Source organism: Anoplopoma fimbria, chromosome 11, assembly GCF_027596085.1.
Source record: "Anoplopoma fimbria isolate UVic2021 breed Golden Eagle Sablefish chromosome 11, Afim_UVic_2022, whole genome shotgun sequence".
NCBI lineage: Eukaryota > Metazoa > Chordata > Actinopteri > Perciformes > Anoplopomatidae > Anoplopoma > Anoplopoma fimbria.
In genome coordinates, this window is record NC_072459.1 from 12,597,170 (window position 1) to 12,607,642 (window position 10,473).

Below are 10,473 nucleotides of genomic sequence, written 5' to 3' on the forward strand. Positions count from 1 at the left end.
TCATGTGCCACTGAGCAACTTTCATAGGAACGGGACCCCACCTCCAATGCTGTTTCCAGTTCTCTTTATACATCCATGCAACCATCTCTTGAAGCTAGCGTTAGCTAATTTAGCTCGCAAACGACAGTTGGAAAAAAAACATCTGGTGACAGTAAAGATTCTATTGACAGTCACTGGCTAGAAATGAGAAACCTGCTTTTGTCTTAAAATAAAGGACTTTCGAGTTATCATTGCAAACTGCATATGTGGTGCAGTTATGTGGCGGGCTAATGGAAAGTTTGAAAGACATAGCAACAGTAACTTAGTCAATTCAGGTCCCCTCAAATTGACACTGGAGGACAGGACTGGGCCAGTTTCCCTCCCTTTCCACCCAATATTCTTGATGGCTGGAGAGGATCTTTGTTTGCCTTTTTAATATCCATGTCTGCAGTATCTCGACTTGTGCAGTACTTATCCATGGCACCACCTGTACAGTCGATCTGCCACTTTTCCAAAGTCTTTCAAAATGCTTCAGAGGAGCCATAAATCTGTATAATTATATGGAAAACCAGATCTTAACTTGAAAACAGTGATATTACTCTCTTCCTCTCTCTTGAGGTATTGTGTTGCCTGTTTCTCACTGGGTGGTAAGAGTGCTGATCTCCTTGGTTTGGAACAATGACAGAGTTGAGAGAATGAGCGATGGTTTCATATTATGGAAAAGTTTGTGGGATGGAGAGTGGGAGCCAGGCTTTTCTCTCGAGGTCCGACTGCTGATCTGAGCCTACGTGCCTCCCTTCTCTTCTCTTCTTTAGCCATTTGTTGCCAGCCAGAGCAGTGATCTTCACACAAACATGATCTAAAGCCAAATGGGGAAGACGCCACAAAGCCTTAACATAAGGATCACAGTGAGTCTTGTGACTGGCAGTAAAGAGCACCATTCTGATTTCAGCATTTGGTGCAGAACCAAAAAAACAAAACGAAAACATCCCAAACTCCCAAACTTGTTTTCTGTTTTACAAATCAGTGTTAAACAAATCTGAGCAAAGTGTTAAGTAGTATATATTTGAACCTGGAACTAGTCTAAAACCACAAACAAAATATTTTTAATTGTGTTTATATCAGTGTGTTCTCTCAGAGTTTCTCTAATTGGAAAACAGGGCTAACGAGCTCTTTCAATCTGACAGCGAAATTATAGGAGAAGACAAAACAAGAGGCTGCTGCTGCGACTGCTAATGATAATGATAAAGATTTTTTAAAAAGCCAGCAGGACAGGTTCTCAGTGAAAACAAAACAGATCATAGGAGAGCAGGTCATTATTCTGGAACAGCAGAGATGTTTGGTAGACAGACTCATGCTAACAAAGGATATTATCCCACAGTGGTTCTTTCATCCAGCGTCCTTAGAAAGGTCAGACTCCCGCATCCAAAATAACTGCTACAGTAATGGAAACATGTTGTGTTATACATCCAAATCTCATAGGTCCATTTTCCCTGTCAGAGCAATTTATTGTTGGCTTTAATTTCAGTGCATCAGGAAGTGAAGTTACAAAGCATAACTGATGGCTTAACTGTGGGGTTTGCATTCATCACAATGCCTAATAACATCAGTGGACCTAGATACGCTATTAGTGGACCAAGGTAATCATATTGACTTTCATCCTGATATAGACACCCAGTGGTTGACAATGAACCCTGTTACCTTTGGCTGTCCTATAATAAAGGCATGATTACAACAACAGAGAGTGAAAGTTGAGACCTAAAGAAAAGGAACTATCCTTAATTCTAATGATCCACTAGGTTTGCTCTGAATTTCACTTATGTGGAAGTTTGTGATAAACAGCAAAGTTGACTCATGCAAATCTGCAGCTTTTCTGAAGGAGGAAGTTTATCCTCATGCTTTTTATTCTCTCTGGTTTTTCCTCAGGGGATGCCATTATGTAAAGATTCAAATTAAAGTTACAACAAATCCCAACAATTTTTTTCTTCAGCTGTCCTGAAAATGCAGTATGCATGATCATTACCTGATGAATGAGAATGTGCTTCGCTGTAATGCTTTGAAATGGAGAAACATTTTCAAGTTTGGTTGGATTTACTCTGTGGAAAAAATACATCACCTATAAATAATGATGTGTAAATAATGATGCTTACCCATTGATGCATCAATAATCATAATCCAATGTATATTTATATATATGTATATATAGGGAAATATATATATATATATGTTTAAAAGTAAGACTTTGAATGCACTGAAGTATTTTTACATGTATTAGAGTAAATGTACACTGTGGTATTGCTACTTTTACTAAAGTGAAAGATCTGAGTACTTCTTTCAACACTTACTCTTCTGGCTACTTAATAAGCCATCAACCAGTGTTGCACTGGGAGCTATGTTGATAATCGATGAGGCATGATCTCATTACTCCAGTCGCTAAGGTTGAAGGCTGCCCAGTTGGCTCCAGTGGCTGGTGGAGAGAGCGGACACATCCTCTCCTACTCCTGCAGGATACGGTGTTTTCAACACCTACATAAATAACAGAGCATGTAGTTCTTCAAATCTGTGTGTGCTAACTAGTCACAGTTTGGCTCTATGCCTTTCTATGAAGATCAATCATATAGAGGATTTTGTATTCTAGTCTTTTTTGTTTCCCCTTAGTATTACCTTATTTCTGTTATACATTCATGTTCCGTGTTTCCAGTTTTTTTTAAATACTCTCCTCCGCTTAATATGGCAGACAACTTCAATGCTGTCTTTGTTTTCCCGCCTGTTTGATTGTCGCCTCCTCCCTGATTGTTTCACATGTCTGTGTTAACACCCTCCTTTTCTTGTGACTTTAGTCTCTGTGCTTCCTTCTCTTTGTTGCAGTTCGTCATTGTTCTTTGCAGTCAGTGTGTAGTGTTTCAGCCGTTGTTTCTAGTTTTTCCCTGTTATGTAGGTTTCGGTCAGTTTGAGTATGTCATTGATGAGAGGAAAGACCACTGGATTATCCATGTTTTCACATTTTACAGCCAACATACTACGAATGGCAAGCTTTTTAAATTACTTTTCCAAAGCAAACTACAGATTTTTAGACTGATGTGTTTTTACTCTCTTTAAGGCTGCATTTGTCTCTCTTAAGGCCAGCGCAGCCCGATAATGCATATTTATTTATCACGTTTTTTTGTACTTTCATTTATTTATTGGAAAAGTTTATTATTATTGGATTTTTTTTAAATGGGAAATACTCGCATCTTTGAGAACAGCAACCTGAAATGAAAAAAGGCTAAACTATTTCATTATTTTTATAATCTTCATTTCCTTAATGCGTTTGTTATGAGTTTTGTTTTCTGGCTGCACAGCTCAGAGATAGCAATGAAATCCCCATATTTGCTTCTTCCACAGATCTGAATAGACCATGAAGTTCTTAAGTCAGTGCTTTCAACTGCATTTCTATGCTACAATGAAACTGACAAAAAGATTACCAATGTAATTCACTGGCTTAAACTGACACCTCTGCTATGCTTTATAAAATATCATACAGTTTGTAGACACTGGGCTCTAACAAACAGAATGTTCTTTTAATGCTTGTATGAGTGAAGCTGAGAGCTGCTTACCCAGCCTGCATGTCCCACAAGGCTCTTCAATGCGGACAGCCACCATAATATGTCATGTTTGCTGAGCTCCAAACGTATATTCAATATAAGTTGAAACTTTACAAGATGGAACTAAAACATTCAGTGAGCTATACAAAATCATTATAGTTTATATGAATAATTGAAAAAGGGGATGTGTAGCCAGAGTATGATTTATTTCCATATTTTCACTACATTTAAGTCATTAATCAAATTTCTTTGGTACAAATTTGTTGATAAGGAGCACTGCATCTTAATCTACTCGCTGATAAAGCTCCCTCTTATTCATCACTATTGTATGTTATTAGTCAAAACACATCTGACATTTTAAGGAATCTTAGATGGATGAGATAGGTTCAATGTTTTTTCTCTTACATTCAATTTGCAGCAACATTATGTCAATTGTAATGGAGCATGAAACCAGACTACCAAAACAAAGTTGTGTAACATTTCAGACAGAGACAACACATAATGCATTTGATCTGAATGGCTTTTATTTTTATGGTAAAATGTCTCTGGCTCTCTAAAAGTGGCTATAAGTTAAATGAAAACAAATGCAACAATGTTCCCCTTCACTAAAGCCTTGTTTGTTGTAAACTGGCCTGACATTTAGTCCAAATAGATCTCTAAAATAGTCACTTGTCCCAGCCTCTGCCTGCTTCTAACTCACTTTTTATGTTTTGTATGAATGTGCCCGGGGTTACTTCTTTTTCCATTAACACATGTGAAGAGTCAAATATTGTTTTGTGGTCACATTATAAAACAATTGCTTTCATTTCCTGTCCTTGTACGTTTTCCCCTGTGACCAATTTGACTTGATTTGAAATAAACAGTAGATTCACCTATAAATGCATATTTCAGATGATGGAAATAACACCTGGCATTAAAGCTAAAATGTTCTTTTGGATGCTGATGTCTTTAAGATTCTCATTATAAACCCTAATATGCCTCCTCTATTAAACAGCGGAAGAACAGAGTTAGTGGGATATTTGTTCTGCTCACACCTTGGCCTCTGAGCTGTCCTGAGTGAGGCGGATGTTAGTCATTTGCAGAGCCGTGTGTTATTGACATTTTCTACCAAAACTGTGGCAGGTTAATAGGTTTCAGCACAATGTATTCAGAGTGACACACTGAGCTGCAACGGGCCAAAGATGAAGGCTCATTTCAGTGTGGCATTATTCTGCAACCATTCCAGAGTTTGATTTGTTTTCATACAGCGTCGAATCCATTTTAGTTTATTTAGTCAGGTATCATTTTGAGGTACTTGTAATATACTAAATAGTATTATTTTGATATTATACATAGTGTATATTATTCATACTTTTTGCTCTAATACATTTATCTGACAGCTATACTTGGAAGACACTTCTCAGATTAAACGTTTAGACACAAAAACAATCTATAGTATTATATAATACAATGCATTGAAAACACGAAACCGGTGTCTTTTCTGTTCTTGAGCTCTGACAAAACAAAACAAAGTCTAGTTGGGGCTTCTTGACACGTCTCAGATGTTTATGCCTTTTTAGCAGTTCCACCTCTAAAAATCTCAAATGGGTCCTTGTAAAAACTATTGAAGGCCTAAAGAGGTACGATTTTATATCTCACAGAAAAACAAACATTAGAGTTATATTAGATTTGTGTTTCTGAACAGTACTAAACATCTTACCCCAAATATTAAGCTTGTGAGTCTCTGGATGGGCTAGACATGTCAGACACAGGCATAATTTAAGCAGGATGAGTGCCTTTACTTTTGATTCTTACCTGTACTTGTAATTTGTTGTAATTTGTACACTGTGAAATTGTTTTTTCTTTTTTTCTTCTTCTTATTCATACATTCACTGCAGTGTACACTTCCAACACATAATTCCACACAAAATTTAAGCAACAATTTGCATATTTTTTTATATTGAAAACGAGCTGCGGATAGGAAAAATAAGACATTTGTCTGGTTTACCATAAAATAATAACAATAAAATAATATTGATGATAATAAAATAGTCTATCGTTGAAGGTCTGCAGGTATTTTCAACCTTTGAATGCACATGTGCACAAATGAAAACGCAAACATACAGTTCATCAACATCGCTCATTATGTCCAAATGCTCTAATCATTTGGTCTCTATACATTTTGAAGTGTTTTTTTTCCTCTTTTTGCCCCTCTGATGTGCTTTTTTTTGCTGTATTTCAGACTAATGTAAACTACCACCACTTGAGAGTATATCTTCAAGGAAAACAGATAAAAGATGTTTAATGCATGTTGTAATTGGGATGACTTATTGCTATGTTTGGTTTACCTCATGTTTCATTTTTATAGTTTGACTAATGAGGTCCACTTTGCTTTGCGATGCATCCAAATGTGTCCAAAAAAGTTGAAGGAATGTGACGTACTCTGTGTGCACATATCTCCTACTGATGGGCTCTTGAATACAGTCATTCAGATACAGGAGATGATTGCCTCTGCATCGGAACATCAGTCACTCTCATCGCAGGGGTTGTTTGTATTTTATGTCCTGTGATTCTCGGTTGAAAGAGTCTCTCGGGGGAAAAATTGGAAGAGGTAAATGATCCAGAGAAATGACAGAGAGATACCACAGGGCCTGAATGGGAACACTGCTGGTGCTTATCAGGTACAGCCAGTGGAACATGATTATAACCGACTCACAGACTAACAAGGTGGAGGTTTGAACACCGCAACCCGGATGCGACCTCGCCATGGTTATGTCTGCATGCAGCGTCTAACTCAGCGTCAGAGCCCCCGGTAAAAACCTTGTCATCACATAATGGGCCCATTAAACCCACTCACCAGAGGACAGCAAGCCTCTTAAATCTCTAATTGATTAATTATCCCCGCTGAGATTCACTCTTGCAGAAGAGATTCAAACAGAGATGAGGCGAAAATGTCAAAAACACAAACAATAGAGTTTGTGTGAGTACGTAAGTGTGTGTGAGTGGCTTTTATCCCTCAGTTGACTGCACCAGGTTGTGTTTGTGCTTTACTCCTCAATATTCTGGCATAGCGAGAGTAAATCTATCCACATAGAGTGTGGGTGAAAAGGTAGCAGGATGTAAACTCATTGCAGCCTCTGTTAAGCTTCCAGTGCTGGATAATGACTCCCAGCAGGCACTTCTACAGTTTGTGTTGTTGCAAGCAAAGTTCCAGCTCTCACCCTTCGCTGCGTGGATGATACGTGCATGTGTGGGCAGACAGGCAGCGGAAATGTTTCTTCACACATCTGCTAACGTGCAGATGGTTCCTACAATCACACCATAAATGTGCTGCTGTTCATTCTGAATGACATTTGTAAGCTCAAAATCTTATAAGAAATTTAAAGTCATTTCCTTCCAGAATTTACTGAATCTGATTGATAACATGTTGGAATGAATGTGAAAATCTTCAATCAGAATGAAATATTTATTTAGCAGCATGGCTTTACTACTACTACATGCGTTTATAGTCCTTTCAGGTTGAATCCTACTGACTTTGGTGATCCCCTGGCTTTTTCCCCGAGCATCGACATGAGTTTGTGATTTTGATTTAAATTTTGCAGAAACTTTCAGATGGATTGCAATAGAATTCATGTTCCCTTCAGGATGAATTGTAATCATTTTGGTGATCCCTTAACTTTTAATCCCACCTCAATGTGTCATGAGGACTTGTGTTTTTCTGTCCCTGTTTCCAGCCCCTGCTCACTTCCCTCAGCCCACATACTCTCCTCTCACTTCCCACACCTGCCATTCTGAAACCACCAACTAGATGCCCTAAGACTCTCCTGCCAGTCCATGGGTACATGCCAAGTCTCTTAAATTGCCTCCTCGATTCCCTCACTTGCGTCGTTTCCTTGCGTCTTAGTCCCGCCCACCAGGGATGCATGGAGAGACGCAAGGAAACCAATTGAGGAGAGAGGAAACGAGGAAATGTGTTTTAAGAGACATGAGACGTCCTTTCCTCTTTATGAATTATTAACGTCTGTATGTTTTGAAATTGGGATTGTGATGTCATTATTAAATAATCCAGAATATGATTATGGTTTCTCCTAAACACTGGAATTAATTTATTAGGCTCAATGTTTCGGGGTAAACTCATCAACCTGACACTCAGGAATTATTAGCCTCATATGAATGAATGGAAATGAAGATAAATTATGTAAAAGTGTTTCTACTGACAAACAGACAGACTCTCCAACTCTTTAACTCTCTCTCTAACTCTTTAATCCATTCAGTCTGTGATCTGTCATCACTCTGGTATTAAACTCCAGTGATGATGAGCTATATCAGATCAGTACGATCGGCTGCAGCGTCCAATCAGATAACAGATGAACAATGAGGGGCGTGTCGGCCCTCACAACACTTCCTGGAAGGAAGCTCTCGTGCGTCCTCGCTCATGGCTCCTCGATGATGCCTCCTCGCTCCTCGATCCCCGCTCCTCGATGCCGAAATAAGGACTTCCGAAATAAGGACTTCCGGTTCAAGCGATCGAGGAGCGAGGAAACGACAAATAAGAGACTTGGCATGCATCCCAAGTCACCTGACATCCCCTCCCACCTACACACCTGTCCCCACTTCCCTAATCAGCTCAGCCAGGCCTTCCCCTTCCTCCTCCTCACCTGCATCTAATTTACTCATCAGCCACTCTTCACGTATACCAATCCACTTCCTCGGTCAGATCATCTGAGTTGCAGTGTGTTTTTCTGTTACCTGCCCGTTGGATTTAACGCCTGTTTGGACTCTCGATGGTTCTTAATTAGGTCATTAAACCTCTGAATTCATCCTGCTGCCTCAGCTTGCTGAATTTGGGATCCATCCAGCATTACCGACCATGACACAATCAGGGTAACATTATAGGGTTAGCATGTTAGCATTTTCATTTTGAGCATGTTAGCACACCGATATTAGCATTTTGCTCCTTTAACCACAGTGTCTAACAGAGTGCCTACAGTAGCAAGGATGTCAGAATATAAGCCTTTGCAGTGAATTGATACATTTGATATAAATTTGATAGGTTTGTGAATTCTGCCGCACTATTTTACACATTTATCTAAATACAAAGAGAAACAGAATTGTAATCTATACAGTGGGCCATTACACAGACTGCAGAAAGGTCTGTCAAGTTAACAACTTTCCTTTTTTTCATTATGCACCCCCAAAGGCAGTTATGTGTGCACTTCCAAATGATAATCATCATGCAAATAACACATATTCATCAAACACTTTGGTGAAAACCACTTTTCAACCACACCGCTCGCATTTGGAGGTAAAAGAAAAGCCCGTCTACTCTCTACCAATCACTCTGCTGCCTTGCTGGTGTTTTCGTCGTTGTGTCTAACGGGCCAGTATTTTTATGGGAACCGGGCAGAGCGCTGTCGACCACAAATAGTTGAGAAAGATTAATTACATTTTAGCAGCTTCATCCCTTCCTGCACATTTCCCCGGAATCAGTTGGCATTCAGGCTGTTGAATGAAAACAAAGTGAAAGTTTGCATAATCACACAGAGCCTTAAGCCGACAGGGCAATCATCCCGTCAGGGGAGATGCCGGTGCCATGGCACGACCAGCACTGTTCACTCTGGAGCACTGAGGGGATCACAGCCCAAAGACAATCATCCTGTTTTAACTCCGTTAGTAGGAAGAGCTTTTGAGGGTTTTAAGTTGTAGTAGGATAAGGACTGCACGAATTTGACCTTTACATAATGAAATGCAGATGAGGTGCTATTCTTTACATACTTGTGGAAAAACGAAAAGATCAGTTTACAATGCTGTTCTGGTGTCTGCAACAACAAATTTGGTGGCATGCTGAAGATGGAAATTTACAATGTAGTCTAATAACTTTGTACATGGAGTGTAGGTTTGTGAGAATCACAGATGTTTTTCATTTGTGTTAGGTGATGTGTTATCATTTCTGCACGGACAAAGATTTATTTCCAGTTCATCTTCAATGGAGTTTTAAGCTTTTTTTGTTGCACCCTGGATCCCTCTGATTTTAAACTCTAAAACAACGCATGCAAATTGTTCTGCTGATATGCTCACTATGTTTCTTTTAGAAACTTAATTTAATGAGTTCAGTCACAGCAGTTTATATTTCAAGTCAAAACAATTTGATGCCAGACCAAGTATTTGTTTTTTAATTCTGAAATGGTCTGAAATGTTAAAGTGTATGATGTTTTAAAGTGTGTGGGAACAGGAAACTGGCATTCATCTCCTGTACATATTATTTTAATCACAAAACCATGGCTCAAATAAAAAAAAAAAAACACCTTCTTAAATTGTTGTTTTGGTCCAGCTTATTAGTGACAGCTTCGTGTCTCTCTTTAATGAGGGGCTGCCGTGTGTCCCCAATTGTCTCTGTGCCCACTGATGATGTAACAAGACTCTACATTAGTGAGAGCTCTGTTACAACCGGCTCTAATTTAAACTGACTCGGAGCCGACCATGCAGGATCATGCCTTAAGGTTAACATTTTAGACCTGAATATCGGAGACATCTGCTCTGTGTATTAAACTTCGTGGTTCAGCATGCTAGGTGTGTGTTTATCTGGGTGTCTTACTGATGTGTTTGGCTGTCCATCCATATCAAGCAACCTGTCGCTAAGATTATTTTTCCCTTTTTGTTTTTCATGCAACTGCTGTGTTACAGCTTATACGTTTTGGAGCACAATTACTTTCTTTTAATCAACATAATAAGGTAATGTGACTAGCATATAGCATGCTAGTCATAGCATACAGCTATAATAGTTTTTCTGTCTGTAAATATAATATTTCAGTTATTGTGGATTTTCTTTACTGTTTTTTTATTGCTTATTTATAATACTTGTTTTTATTTCATTTTATTTTTATCTTGTCTTTCTTTTACTATGTCTCTTGTGTGCACTTTACCCTATGCT